This window comes from Cryptomeria japonica, chromosome 6 (genome assembly GCF_030272615.1).
Source record: "Cryptomeria japonica chromosome 6, Sugi_1.0, whole genome shotgun sequence".
Classification (NCBI taxonomy): domain Eukaryota; kingdom Viridiplantae; phylum Streptophyta; class Pinopsida; order Cupressales; family Cupressaceae; genus Cryptomeria; species Cryptomeria japonica.
The window spans coordinates 609233787-609249746 of record NC_081410.1 but is presented as its reverse complement, the minus strand read 5'-3'; the positions used below and the strand labels follow the sequence as shown (position 1 = coordinate 609249746).

Below are 15960 nucleotides of genomic sequence, written 5' to 3'. Positions count from 1 at the left end.
TATAATATAATCAAAATATAATTAAGTTAATGAATGGTCAAAAGGCATGGAATGAAGAGTTGTGACTCTAAAAAATGAGATATAAGAGGGAGAAGAGATCATTTGAAAGGGGATAAGGAGGAGGGAAGAAAGGAATGAAGGATGGGAATCAAGGAAGGATTAATGGAGGAAGAAAGGAATGGGAAGTAGATATGGTTGTTTCTCTTTCAAAGGGCAAGCATTATGAAGGGTTGTACTATTTGAAAGGGTGGAAACTGTGATAGGTTGTGTCTCTTGCTAAGGGGCAGGCATGATGAAGAGATGTGACCTCTCCCTCACATGGGAAGATATAAAGGGGAGAAGGTTCAGTTTAGGAAGAGAGGGAAGGGAGATCAATTTGGAGACTAATATATCAGTCTCAAAGGCAGCAATGAAAAGTGGTGACTCAATTATTATGAAAGTTGGTGCCTCAATCCCTATGAAAGGTGGTGACTCATCCCCCAATAGAGTATAAACGAGAGATCATTTCAAGCATTCAAGGATCACTTACTCATCAATCATCTAATCAACAATCACTTAGTCATCAACTCAACAATACCTCAAATAATCCAATCAAACGAATTGGTTGAATCAATCAATCAATCATACAAATATCATCAAAGGTTTCTGTTGTCATTTTATGACGCCCTTGGTTCATCAGTGAGAACCGATCAGAGATATGTTCTATGGACCAACTCTGCCTCAGTTGATCAAAGAGAAAACAATGGAATCATAAAGTATGAAGTGTTGTCTTGTCGAAAGTTCCTTTCCCAAGCCTTCTCTTCCTCTCTCTTTCTTGAAACTCTAGAACCCCGAGGTTCCAAAGTTCCCTTCCTTGGTCTCTTGTTCTCTTGCCCCAGAATTCACCTCGAAGTTCCCAAGTTGCTAAGTCTTGCCAACTTTGGTGACCCAGGTCTCTGAAGTTCCTAAGTCTTTTCTTCCTCAACCCTGGAACTCCGGAACCCCCAGGTTCCCAAGTTCCTAGTCTTCAACCCTGGAACTCCGGAACCTACCCCGGAACTCCGGAACCCCCAGGTTCCCAAGTTCCTTGTTCTTCAACCTCGAAACTTCGGAACCCCGAAGTTCCCCAACTACGGTGACCCAAGTCCCCGAAGTTTCCCCAACTACGGTGACCCAGACCCCCGAAGTTCCCAAACTACGGTGACCCAGGTCTCCGAAGTTTCCCCAACTATGGTGACCCAGGTCTTCGAAGTTTTCCAAACTACTTCCGACTTGCAACACTTCCGAATGGCGTGATCGACACTCAAAGCTTTAAATTCTCTGACAGCTTTGGTGACTTATGCACCTTCTTTTGTGGAGCCACAGGGGTGCATGTAATGTTTTTGGCAGGATTTCCATCAAGGGAGGTACGGGGCCATGTTTGGTGACTTGTGTCATGACTGCATACTCTAACTTTGGAAGGTCAGTCAATCCACCCTTCTCAGAATTGCCTTTTGTGGGTATGGATAGGTTGCTTGCATGTACAAGTCAAGTGCATGCACTTCCTTGCACTCCCAAACTGACATACAGGGGTCATGATCACTCTTGTAACCATTTTTCTATATAAAGGCTATTAAGCCTCATTGTAAAGGGTTCTCTTCCTATTGGATTGAGTTATTCTATGCTCTCCCACTTCTCTTGTATTTATCTTGCATTTATGCAACTGTAAGTTTGGCTTTTGACCTTTGAATGAATTGGAATTACATTCTTGCCTTCCTTCAACTTATGCATGCTGTGTATGTTTTCTTACCTTCATCATAGGTGTATGTTTTGTGGCTCTTCTCTCCATATATGCTGTGTTAACTTGTTTTTTCTGAGTATGGCTTGTGGGAATCCTTCTCCCCTCTTGACACTTAGCAAATTCTAACCTCCATACATGCGTTTGGGTCACTTGTGCAACTGAAGTTTGTGCATCTCTTGGGTATTTTAGTTGATTCCTTGTGCCATTTCGGTAGGGAGAGAAACAATTTCTTCTTGGTGCACCACCTCCTTCTATTTCCAGCATTCTCTCTTCCCTTTACCTCTGCAAGTTGTTAGGATAGGCTTAGGAGTAAGTTTTGAAGTGTTGAGTTGGTTCAACACCTGCACCTATTTGAATAAGGAAGCTGGCCTTCTCCGGAGATTCAACCTCATGCGCAAGGTCCCACACTTTGGGGTTGTTTCCATGTTTCACAAGGTTGCTGAGTTGATAGCTTAGCAAGGGTGCAAGCTTTTGTGATAACAGATATAATGTAATCATTAATTATTCCTCTCAGCAGTTCGACCCAACACTCCAGCTGGTATGAATATATGTGCATAGTATAAAGTGTTGTAACTACATATGTTATTACTGCATTCTTATAATTTATGATGCAATGCTTTACGAATTATTTTTAAATCTGTAAATAGAAATCTGGCGAATTATATTCTGCAGTTGACTTATTGTATGTCAAATATATTTCTGCGTTTGTTCTCAATGTCTAACAGTATATTTGCATATATTCTGAGTATTTCCAGCCATGATAGAGAGAGAGAGGATTGCAAGTTGGGGAACGGTGTTGGGGTTACCTTCTAGGCATGCCATCTCATGGTATAAGAACAGAGAGTCCCATGAGGCCAAAGGGGTATAGAGGGTGCTGCCTTTGGGCCTATGAAGGATAGACTTTCTGGGCACCCTATTGTGATGGCCCTCATGCTCTCTATCATGGTGAATGAATGCATTAATCATGAGACATAGGATAGGGTGACAAGGTTAAGGAAAATGGTCATAGGATACCTCACTAGGTATTCCACCTCATATGGTATGGGCCACGTGAGGCCAAGGGGGAATGAGATCTGCCCTTGGGCCTAGGGTAGAGGGTCTCTAGGGCAGCCTATCTAGTCACCCTCTTCTATGCCCTCTATGATTGAACCTTCTCAAGCATAATTTAATCGTGTAATTAGGACTACGCCTTACATATGTATGATTGGTGTTTCCTACTTAATAGATCTATTTAATGAAATATGACTATTGTATATTTTCTAACTTACTTGCAGGGTTTCAGTCAAAGTCACAGGTATCTCTAACCTATGTTACCCCGAGTTTCCGGGATGACAAAATTTTTTGCCAATTTTGGGGACGACAGGGGGACGGCAAAGGGGACGGCTATATAAAATATAGGGAAAATCTAAAATATATAGTGAAATTTTAAATGTTCATATGAAAAATAGATAAAGCATGTATATACTATATATACATTATATTCATATGAAAACATGGATAAAGCAAGTATATGTACATTATAGAACCTTAACATACCACATTTGTATTCAAAATTCATTGTCAATACTCAATATGCATTCATAATTGAAAATACATTGTCAATATGCCAACACTTGTTTGCATGTAGTTCATTGTTTATTTCTGGTTGAAGGATATTTTGATAGTCTTCCATTTCTATTATGACCTACAACTGCTTCTTTATGCACTACAAAGTTTTGGATGTTTGTGAAATTCTATACCAAGCTGTTATTCATATTTTTGAGTGCTTTTGGCTATGATTCAGACCTGTATACCTTTCATTATTGTGAAAAGTCCAATATTGCAGACCTACAACCACTTTTTTACACACTACTGCGTTCTAAGTGTTTGTGAAATTTATTACTAGGCTGCTGCTCAGTATTTTTAAGTGCTTGTGGAAGTGATTCAGACATGTTTACCCATCATATTAATGAAAATCCAATTTTATAGACCTATAATAAAATAAAAAATTGTTTTTTTGAGCATTTGAGTCTTTTTTTGTTTTTTAAATGTGCTGGGAAAAGGGGGACGGTTGGCCGTCCCCAAACCATATTGGGGACCGGGGGGGCGTCCCCTTTGAGAGTCACTGCCGTCCCCAAGTTTCCGGGACGTTTCCCACAAATTTTGCAATTTTGGGGACGGCGGGGGGACGTCCCCTAGCCGTCCCCAAGTCCCCGAAACGTCCCCGGTACGGGGACGGGGGATTTTAACCCGGGGAACGTAGTCTCTAACCCCTATCCCACTTCAATTAGGGCAGAAATTGGTTATTTGTAATTTGGGGGCACTAAAAGATCTCTGATTTTGGATTTCCATGGTCAAATTTTTTATTTCAAATTTTCAAGTTTCTAATTTCTAATTCAGCATTCATCTGCTGTAGAATGTTGTTTTGACTTTCTATCCTTGTTCTGTATATTGGCTCTAACTATAGCAGCCAAAATTGTTTTGGGAAAAAATTGGCAAACCAAAAGATAAAAGTTTTTTTTTTTAAACAGATCAGGGAAAAATCGGTGTTTTGTCAATAAAGTGTAATTCAATGCATTGCAGAAATAATAGACATGACAGAATACAACATGACAGAATATAAAGAAACTCAGATCTTCATTGATTCATAATAATGTCAGTACAATGACAATAGCCATACTAACCCTGTCTCCATGACCAAGGACTCGCTAATATATAAAGGTGACCGGTCAGTTACCCGGTGTCAACTGTCGACAACCGACGGGTTAACTGCCGTCATTAACTCTAATTACATTAAATGTCTTATTGCTTAATTACTTGACAACATCATCCCCCCCAAAAAAGAAATGTTGTCTCTGGATGACAGACAACAAAATGGGAATGATATGCCTTCAACAGATAACAACTACGAACCCCACAAAATAACAACTACACACAGACTACTGAGGGGGTAAGGGAGGTGTCCCTGATGGTGGAGGGGCTGGGGCTGCTACTGCCAACTGCTCCCGAAGCTGTACCACCTGGTCGGTCCGGTATCGGAGATCCTGCTCAGCCTGCAACTGCCGCTCCCGGGAACTCCTCACTCGAAACACTGCCTCCATCAATTCCTGATGCTTCGCCTCCAACTCGGCTGCCAGGGTAGCAACTCTCGATTCTGCTGAGGCTCTCTCATTTGACTGCATTGCCAATTCTGCCTTCACGGCATTCAATTCTCCTCTCACGGTGGCAAGGATCTCATCTATACTCCTAGCATGGGTGCACTGTTGCTCTAACTTTGTCTCCAATGCAGGGATGCGAGTGGCCAACTCCTCCTGAGCCCTATTCGCCTTGAGCTGAGTCTCTCAAAGCTCGAGATACCTATCTCGTATAGCCTGCTCAATCCGTCTGACCACAGACTGTGTTTGACTCCCTCCGGCCACCTCCTGGCTCTGCCACTCTGCTCGCATCTCTGGAAGATCAAGCGTCGGCCATCCATGCTGCTCAAAACACTGCTGAAATGCCACTGCTACTCTAGATGTAGCAAATGCAAGGAGTCTTTGCAAAGTGAGCTGTCCGACAGACTCCTATACTGTCGAGGCAACCAGTAATTGAACCTCCTCCTCTATCTTGGCTAAGAACTGCACCATGGCAGTAGGTCTCCCTTCTCCAATCCGTCCAACCTGATGCTGCTGCTGCGGTGATACCGCCCCCTCCTCCACCAGCGGTGTCTTTCTATCGCCCTTCTTTCTAGTGCCACTGTCCAAGTCGATAACCCCTGGAGGTGAAGGAATACAAGGGTAGGAAGGTGTGGGTGATGCCTGCCTGCGTGGGGATGAAGTTAGAGCCGCATATCTGTCTAGCCATGAATCGACATCGTCCCCCGCCGGCCTCTCCTCGACCGTCCTCTTGGCCTCCTCTGTCCTAGGTTCCGTCAGGATGACGGGCATGCGTACTGGTGCACTCGCTGGTGTCGTCATCTTGGCTGTGACTGGCGATGGCTGGGCTGGTGGAGGCCGAGGATGCATCTGACCAAACCTAGGTATGGGGATGGTAGAAATGGTACCCACTGTGACTCCAGATGATGCCAATGGTCCTCCCTCTCCTCCGATGGTCAAGAATGCTGGAGTAAATACCACCTGGTCGGTCCTGCCAGCTCCCCCTCCAGGCATTCCACGATGCCCCCTCGGTACACTTGCCAACGATACTGCCTGAGTGGTGAGGGTCTCCTGTGGCGATACTGGCTGCTCGGTCTGTGAAAACCTGAAGGTGCTATCTTCCTCTGAATCATCCGACCCCTCACTTTCCTCCTCACTAGTGCCATGTCGTCCTAAATCCGTGTCACTGGCCCACACCACTGCGTGGACCTGTCTCCTCCTCTTCCTGCTAGTCTGTCCCTCGGCGGTAGTCAAAATATCCAGCTCTAACCAATAAACTATAGCTGGCTTAAGGGAGTTGATGCTATCTCGCGGCTGTCATCCTCTACGGTGTGGTGGCACCTGTACCCGCACAGAATCTAAAAATAATCCGATAGCGTGATGTGACACATAAAATACTTTATGTTTCAGCGTCATACAGTCGTGGGCTCTGTCTGACAGTAGACTGGCCCAATCATACACCGTGCCCTTTTTGAGTCCTGCCATTAATGCGATCATAGGTACTGTCGCGTCCGACGCTCTGCTGGCGCCAGTCAGCCTGCTCTGTACTACGTCAAGTAAACATTGCTAGATGCCAGATTTTAAAAATGTCTTCTTCAGACCTCTTCCCTTCGGATCCAGGATGCGACTCCATTCTTCTGTAGTCAAGTTGTCCCTACACATTTCTTTTAATAGCTGGGTTCTTCTTTCCTCGGACAACTTTGTTACCTTTTTGTCAATCTTTTTACCCTTGTCAGGAATGCCAAATACTCTCTCAAAATCATCAGAGTTAAATGAAACAATGATGTCAGTGTGCTGGAAATTGAATGACGATGTGTGAAGTTCAGGATCATATGTTTTAATCATTTGTTGTAGGCAAGGTTCGAATTCCTTAATATTAAAAATGGGCATCTGAATAGCATCATGGACCCTAGCTTTTGCTAATTCAATTTTTACCTCAATATTTGACGGGCTCATGGCATTTTCCCACCATTGCCTGCACACCATTCCAGCCAAACCCTCGAATAGAATTGTATCTGTGGTGACCTGCGTAACTCTTCCCTTTCCTGCATCCTGTGCAATTGCTTTGCCCTTGTCTTGGTCGCCCATTGCTACAGCAGGTTTCTTTTTGGCTTCCTTCTTGGTTTTCTCTTCTCTTTCTTGCAATTTCTTCCTCCAGTCTAGCTTTTTCAATCCCCTAGGTTCAGTTGCCATTAATCAAATTAAAATAAAAATTCCTTGTCTGTGTGAAGTTATTACAATTTCAATTAAAGAACAAGTTATGAACTATGTATGCTATATATGGATATGAGGAATCATGTCAATGTCTAATAATTCTGATTTTTATCTGCAGGTCTGAAGGAGAGAGATCATTTAATGTTTTCTATGTCTTCTCCAAATGAATTCAATTGGCATATATATCATTTAGGCAACCGGTCAATTGGTGCATTGACCGGTCATGCCTTTTAGGCATGACCGATCAATGCACCCATTGATCGGTGCCTTTACATTTATACCATTAACACAATGCTGATTATCGGTTCAAAAACCCTCGATAGCATATCGTAATATCATAATATAATGACTGATCTATTTAATGAATCGGTTCAGATAAACATCGATGATTCAAAGTGCACGATGAATATAATCCAACCGGTGCATTTGTTAACCAATGTTTAATGCCAAATGAAGCGGTGTATTCATTAAACCCGATAACAAATATGCTCGATATAATTAAGCCCGATAACAGATGTGAATCGGTGCCAATGTTTATGCATCCGATAGCAAGTATGTATCGGCTAATTTAACTCGATAACTTAATGATAAGCAATGTTTGTACAATCCGATAATCATATGTAATATAAATCAGACATGAAGCATGTAGATGAATAACAGAACAGGAAGGTTAGGAAGATCTTATCTTGCATAAGCTACCATGCATTAACACTCCCTCTTAGCTTTGGAAGATAGATAAGGCAACCTGCATCACATTTCCTTTTCATAACTAAGATAATGTCAGTCAGCAAAAATCATTTATACATGAGAAGTACCATCAAGACATATGATACAAAATAGAAGAACATCACTCGAGCATGTGACATAAAGTATTATTTTAACATGTGATAAAAGTAAGAGAATCATCACCTGATCATGTGAGAAATCACCAAAACATTTGATCTGTAAGATTCATCAAGATATCACCTAACACATGATATCAGTATTGCCTAACACGCAATACTTAAGGATAAGTCTATGAGAAAGGTTAGTTTCTCATCATATCCAAGTTGTGATAAGTGCAATAACATTTATAAATGTTTATCACAACATAGTCATGGCACATCCATGACTTACCAGAGATCCAACATGATCAATGGTTGAGATATCACCTACACGTGATATCAGTATTGCCTAACATGCAACACAAGGATAACCATATGAGAAGTGCTAAGTTCTCATCATATCCAAGTTGTGATAATGCAATAACATTTGTACAAATGTTGTGTCACAACATAGTCATGACACATCCATGACTTACCAGTGATCCAACATGATTACTGGTTTGACTATCATAAGATCGTCACCTTATGATGTCTACATACAAGTGTTCAGTATCTGAGAGATCGTCACCTCTTAGATATGAACACAGGTGGCAAGAAGCCAAGAGATAGTCCAGACATGACAAAGAAGTTTACACATTAAACATCTTAAATATATGTGAGTATAGATTACAAAGCAGATTACCTTTCTATCATACCTAAACCCTTTCTGAAGTGATCAACCTTCACTCTGGAAAGTGGTTGGTCAGAATATCTGCAGTCTGATCTCCTGTACACACATATTCTAACTTTATCACATTCCTGTCAACCATATCTCGTACATAGTGATATGGAATCTCAATATGTTTGGACCTGTCATGAAATACTGGATTTACAGAAAGTTTTATACAGCTTTGATTATCACATTGAATGACTGTAGGTTTCATAGGTTCTCCAAATAATCCCACGAACAATTTCCTTAGCCATACTGCTTCTCGGGCAGCCATTGAAGCTGCAATATATTCAGCCTCTGTGGAACTCTGAGCTACTGAAGATTGTTTTCTGCTGATCCAGGATATCATGGCTGACCCTAAACTGAAGCAGCACCCTGAAGTGCTCTTTCTGTCAGTCACACTGCCAGCCCAATCTGAATCTGTAAATCCATGTAGATCTATGTCAACCTTTTCATATTTGAGACCAAGCTTTAGGGTACCTTGTAGATATCTCATTATGTGCTTTACTGCAACTAGGTGTATCTCCTTAGGTTCACACATGAAATGACTTAAGGCATTAACAGCATAGCAGATATCTGGCCTTGTATTTACTAGATACATCAGGGACCCAATCATCTGCCTGTATTGAGTGGGGTCAGTAGGTCTTGATTCTGCTGCTGCTTCTTTAAGTTTATGGAAGTTGGTTTCCATAGGAGAGGTCATGGGTCTGCAGTTTAGCATTCCAAATCTTGTCAATATGTCCAAGGTGTACTTCCCTTGGTTCAGTACAATATTATCAGAATTCTGCCATACTTCCAATCCTAGGAAGTAATGAAGAAGCCCCAAGTCTTTCATATCAAATTCTGTGGATAGATCTTTCTTGCATTGATCTATTAGGTGATCATCTCCTGTAATTAATAAGTCATCAACATATAAAATTAATATTAACATATCACCTTTATTTCTTTTGAGGTAGAGATTAGGATCTGCATCATTCTTAGAGAAACCCAGCTTTGAGAGATAGGTGTCAATTCTTTCATACCAAACTCTGGGAGCCTGTTTGAGCCCATAAAGAGCTTTCTTGAGTCTACACACATGAGACTTTGCATCATGAATTTCAAACCCTTCAGGTTGCTCTAAGTAGACTTCTTCCACGATCTCGCCATTTAGGAATGTTGTCTTAACATCCATCTGATGTACCTTCCACCCCTTTGCTGCTGCAATGGCTAGGACAGCTCTTACTGATGTGTACCTAGCAACAGGTGCAAATGTTTCTTCGTAATCTATTCCTTCCTTCTGTGAGAACCCTCTAGCTACAAATCTGGCCTTGTGTTTTTCAATACTGCCATCTATAGCATGCTTGATTTTAAACAACCATTTAGAAGACACGACAGACTTCTTGGTTGGCCTAGGAACAATCTCCCAAACATCATTCTTCATAATGGACTGATATTCTTCAGTCATGGCATCTATCCATACTTGATGTTTGAGTGCATCTGAAACATTGTTAGGTTCAGCTTTAGAGAGATCATTCATAAGTGCAACATAGTTGATGAATTTATTAGGCCTCTTGCTTTCCCTGAAGGTTCCTGAAGGAGCAGCGAACTTCTGAGCTTCTGCTATAGTTTTGGTGGCCCATAGTGGTCTTTTCTTGCGATTATCTATAGGTGGGTCTTGTGTTTTACTTATAGTTTCCTCAAGATACTCCCTCTGAAGCTCAGGAGTAGGTTCTTCTTCTAGGTTAGGAGTAGGATTATGAATTTTAGGTTCTATTGTATTTTGGGCCCTTTTGAAGGCTAAGTCTTCTTTGAAGATTACATCCCTACTGAGTTCAATATTTCTCTGCCCTTGTACATAGATTCTGTAGGCTTTAGAAGTTTCACTGTATCCTACAAGTATTCCCCTTTTTCCAGAGGGTTCTAGTTTTAGTCTTTTCTCTTTAGGTACATGAATATAGACCGGACACCCAAATATCCTAAGATGGCTGATATCTGGTTTTGTCTTGGTAAAGACTTCCTCAGGAGTTTTATCTTCAAGGTGTGAATGAGGACATCTATTTTGTATGTACACAGTAGTGTTAGTTGCTTCTGCCCAAAGGTTCAAGTTTAGATTTTGATCTAGTATCATGGCTTTGGGAGCTTCTACTATGGTCCTATTTTTCCTTTCAGCTACTCCATTTTGTTGTGGATTATAAGGTATTGTCAACTCCCTCTTAATCCCAGAATTCCTACAAAAGTCTTTAAATAGTTCTGATGTGTATTCCCCCCCATTGTCAGTTCTTAAGGTTTTAATTTTGTTTTCAGAGAGATTTTCTGTTAATGTTTTAAACTCTTTGAACCTACTTAGGATCTCTTCTGATTCTTTACATTTCAGAAAGTAGATCCACGTCTTCCTAGAGTAGTCATCAACAAAAATTACATAGTACAAAAATCCCCCTAGCGAGGGTACGGACATAGGTCCACATACATCAGAATGAATTAACTCCAAAACTTTGCTAGTTTTCCTAGTACTATTCTGAAATGCATTTTTGGTATTTTTACCTAAGGCACACCCTTTGCACGCCTCTGAATGATATTGCTTCAACTTAGGTAGACCTGTGACAAGGTTTCCCATGGTTAACAAAGCTCTATAATTCAGATGGCCTAATCTCCTGTGCCATACTTCATTTGCATTAGTTGCTTCATGGATCAATGCTAGATTGGGCTCTGTACATAGCTCATACAAATAGCCTTGTCTTCGACCAATGACCTTAGCGTCCTTGATGGAGGATCTCTTTGGCCAAGCCAACACCTTGTTTTCCATGAAGGTCACTTTGTATCCTTGATCTTCTAGTGCTGATATGGAGATTAGATTTCTTTTGATGCCTGGAACATATAGTACTTCTTCAAGTCGTAGTGACATGCCTGACTTCAGTTTGATGGTGCAGGTTCCAATTCCTCTGACTGGATGTGAAGAATCGTCTCCGATGGTTACTTCCTCATCATCTTTCTCTATCATGGAGTCTAGTATTTCTCTAAAGCCGGTGATGTGTCTGGATGAACCACTGTCGATCACCCATGAGTTAGATTTGTTTGAAGTATGGCTTGTAAGTGCTGAGTAGAGGACATAGTTCTCGGAGTCATTTTATTTTCTAGATTTCTTCACTTTTGCAAATGTGGCTTGCTTCCCTTTCTCCGGACAGTTTGCAACATAGTGTCCGAATTTGTCACACCTATAACATTGAACATGTGATAGGTCTTTCTTAGAAGTGTTCTTGCCTTGTTTAGCTTTTCTTTTCCTGAATTGCTTCTTTTTGTACCTTTTATTGATGTTTGTATTTAGGACTTGCAAGTCTTCATCTATATTCTTTTGTTTTATTCCTACCTTGTTCAATCGGGATTCTTCTTGTAGACAGTCATCTCTTAGTCTTTCAAACTTAGGATATTTGGACCTTGCACTGATGCCTTGGACGAATGTGCTCCATCCACTAGGTAACCCATCTAAAGCAATGAGTGTTAGTTCTTTGCCTCGGATCTCGTAGTCCAGAGTTGCAAGTTCATCTTTTAGAACTGATATCCGCACGAAGTAGGCGTTGATTGTCTCCCCTTTGTTCATGGTGATATGATTTATTTCTCGTTTTAGTGCTAGAGTACGACTTGCATTTGATATCTCAAATGTCTTTTCAAGTGCCTTTAACATTTTATAAGCCGTCTCCTGCTTTCTAATGATGGGCATTATATTATTTCTTACCCCATCCACTATTATTTTAATAGCCTTATCATTTCCTTCGATCCATGTGGATTTCTCGGTTTCATCTTCTGGTTGTGCACTTTCAGTTTGGACATATGAATCAACATTGTTTTCTCTTAAAATCATTTTGATTCTAAACTTCCAAGCTGAAAAATCTTCGCTACCTCCGAGTCTATCTTCGAATCTGATAGCGTTGGCCATTATGGAAATGTGATGTAGTTTGTAACTTAGTTCTTGAATTTTATCAAAATTGAATAGCCTTAGGTTCGATTACCTTGGCTCTGATACCATGTGAAGTTATTACAATTTCAATTAAAGAACAAGTTATGAGCTATGTATGCTATATATGGATATGAGGAATTATGTCAATGTCTAATAATTCTAATTTTTATCTGCAGGTCTGAAGGAGAGAGATCATTTAATGTTTTCTATGTCTTCTCCAAATGAATTCAATTGGCATATATATCATTTAGGCAACCGGTCAATTGGTGTATTGACCGGTCATGCCTTTTAGGCATGAAAGATCAATGCACCCATTGATCGGTGCCTTTACATTTATACCATTAACACAATGCTGATTATCGGTTCAAAAACCCCCGATAGCATATTGTAATATCATAATATAATGACTGATCTATTTAATGAATCGGTTCAGATAAACATCGATGATTCAAAGTGCACGATGAATATAATCCAACCGGTGCATTTGTTAACCAATGTTTAATGCCAAATGAAGCGGTGTATTCATTAAACCCGATAACAAATATGCTCGATATAATTAAGCCCGATAACAGATGTGAATCGGTGCCAATGTTTATGCATCCGATAGCAAGTATGTATCGGCTAATTTAACTCGATAACTTAATGATAAGCAATGTTTGTACAATCCGATAATCATATGTAATATAAATCAGACATGAAGCATGTAGATGAATAACAGAACAGGAAGGTTAGGAAGATCTTATCTTGCATAAGCTACCATGCATTAACAGTCTGGGGTTCGATTTGTAACCGTTTCGAGCCTTAACTGTCTTTCATTTTGTACGGATTTGCCTTGCTAATGTGGTACGGCTGATTTGATTGTACGGCTATCACTTGACAATTTTCTAACTAGCAAGTAGCTGATTTGTCCGTACAGACATCTTTATAACTCGACAATTTCCTAACTGGCAAGTAGCTGATTTGTCCGTACGGACGTCTTTATAACCCGACAATTTTCTAACTTGGCAATTTCCTGAGTATTCATGCCATATAAAACACTTAATGACAAAAAAATAACTTTAACTTTTTTCTGTACGTCCCTTTTTTCTTTTTTTTTTTTTTTAAAAAACTCAATTCCGTACGTCCGTACGGCCTTTTCCGTACGACTGTACGGATTTTTTTACATTTTAATTTTTAAATTTTTTTTTAAAAAAAAAAAATTTAAAAATATTCCATACTGTACGACCGTACGAACCCACTGTACTGTTATTTCCGTACGACAGCATTTTTATATTTTTTAATTTTTCGTTTTTTTTTCCTACGGCACCGTACGGGGTCGTACGGACATACCGTACGGTCATTTCTAGACGACCGCACTTACCTGTCCACCTGGGCGGACCTCGTCTCTTGCCTCCGTTGGTGATAGAGTTTCAACTTGGAGCCATTTACAGCATCAGGCACCTCCATCCCGTCCATCGTCCATAGCTTGATGGCTCTGTTCGTGCCAACTTCGCGAATCTTAAAGGGACCTAGCCATTTTACCCTGAACTTGCCTGGCTTAATTTCATTTCGACCATTAAACTTCAATACCAATTGCCTCGGGGTGAACTGCATCCTTCTTAAATGTTTGTCGTGCCAGGCTTTCCGTCGTTGCTGAGTTGTCTCTGTCGCCCACTGTGCCATCGTCCGTCTTTCATCCAACTTATTCAGGGCGTATAGTCTCTCTCGGAGGCTTTCCATGTCGCCTAACCTGCTGTCAATGGCAATTCTGAGACTTGGCACCATGAATTCCACTGGCACCACAGCCTCCTAGCCGTACATTAATTGGAATGGTGTTTGCCCAGTGGTTACCTTGTAAGTTGTTCGGTACGCCCAAAGTACCGACGGTAGACGCTCCTCCCAGTCTTCCTTCTCAACCCCGCAAGACTTATAAATTACTGACACCATGATTTTGTTGGTCGCCTCAGCCTGGCCGTTTGCCCGAGGATAGTATGGACTTGATAGAGAATGGAAAATTTTGAATTCGGTTGTCAATAGCCGGATAATGTGGTTTACTAAGTGCCCTCCTCTATCACTTGCCAATTGTATAGGTATTTTGTACTGGGTGATAATCTGTTCATAAATGAATCTCGTCGTACTAATGGCGGAGTTGTCTGCCAATGCCCTCGCTTCGACCCATTTGGTCAAGTATTCGGTCGCCACGACAATGTATCTACATCGTCAGGCCCGACTTGGTTTCAATGGACCAATGAAGTCTAACCCCCATCTTTCGAACAACTCTTGAGCATTCGACAGGTTGAGTGGCATAAAATCCCTCTTTAACGGTCGTCCAGCGCGTTGACATGTATCACAACTTGTCACCCATTCTCTGGCGTCATTATGCACTGTCAGCCACCATAAGCCTGCTAATAAGACTTTCCTTGCCGTCATGTCCGGTCCCATGTGTCCTCCTGCGACATCTTCATGTGCTTCTCTCAGGACTCCTGGGATTTCCTCTTCCAAGACGCATTGTCGTAGGATCTGGTCAGGTCCCATCTTGTAGAGAAGGCCATTTATAAGTTGGAACGTTCTGCTTCTTAGTACAAGTTTTCGTCTTTCGCCTGACGACATTTCCTTAGGAAATTTTGAAGTTGACAGGTATTCGCCCACACTCGTGTACCAGGCAGGAAGGATGGCAATGCGGAAGAGATGGGCGTCCGGAAAATCCTCATTAACACCTTCGGCCGACTCTCCAGACAAAATGCAGAAACACATAAAAAGAGAGAAAAACCTGTTGTCTTCTAAATTTTAAGGCATTTTGATAGTATAGAGATATAGAGAACAAAATGAAATATAGAACATCAAATCTTGTTTAAAAGTTATGAAGACAGAAATGAAATATTTGTATGATATATATTGAAGGAAAACATTTCCTATGCAATGTTCATAGCTTATATTATCTTTATGAAAATTAAAAACAAATTTGGGTTTCTTGCATGGATCAAGGTTACTATTTGAACCATAGTCCACACACTCGGACCTTGAGAGTACTTGACAATTTAAAAAACACTTAAGTTTTTGAGAAAACACAATTTTTGTGCATGATATAGCTGCAAAATATATCAAATGCTTCTAGGGGTTGTGCCCCTTGTGTGGTCTAAGGGCAATGCGAACAAAGACCTTCAAATCACATAGACCTTCATGATGCACACCATTTTCATATGTTTTTAGAAGGCAAAAAGTAATGCTTATAAAGCCAAAAAAAAGAAAAGAAAGTTTCTGGAGTGTTTAACCCATGTTCTTCTTTGCGTTGCGGGTGTGGTGAGTCAAGTCATTGGACTTGCTGAGTTTTTCCAAATACTTGGCAAAAAAAATTCTGCAAGTAAATCCTGTGAGTACTTTTGCGTCAAAAAAACTTGCAAGTACTCAACACCTTGTTGAGTTTGCAATCT

At 40.8% G+C, this 15960-nt stretch overlaps 1 protein-coding gene across 2 annotated transcripts in view; it reads left to right on the top strand.

Annotated features, from left to right (window-relative positions):
• Window positions 1–15960, top strand: part of LOC131055023 (mitochondrial carrier protein MTM1) — a 154918-nt gene that overhangs the window by 23450 nt on the left and 115508 nt on the right. The window lies entirely within an intron of this gene.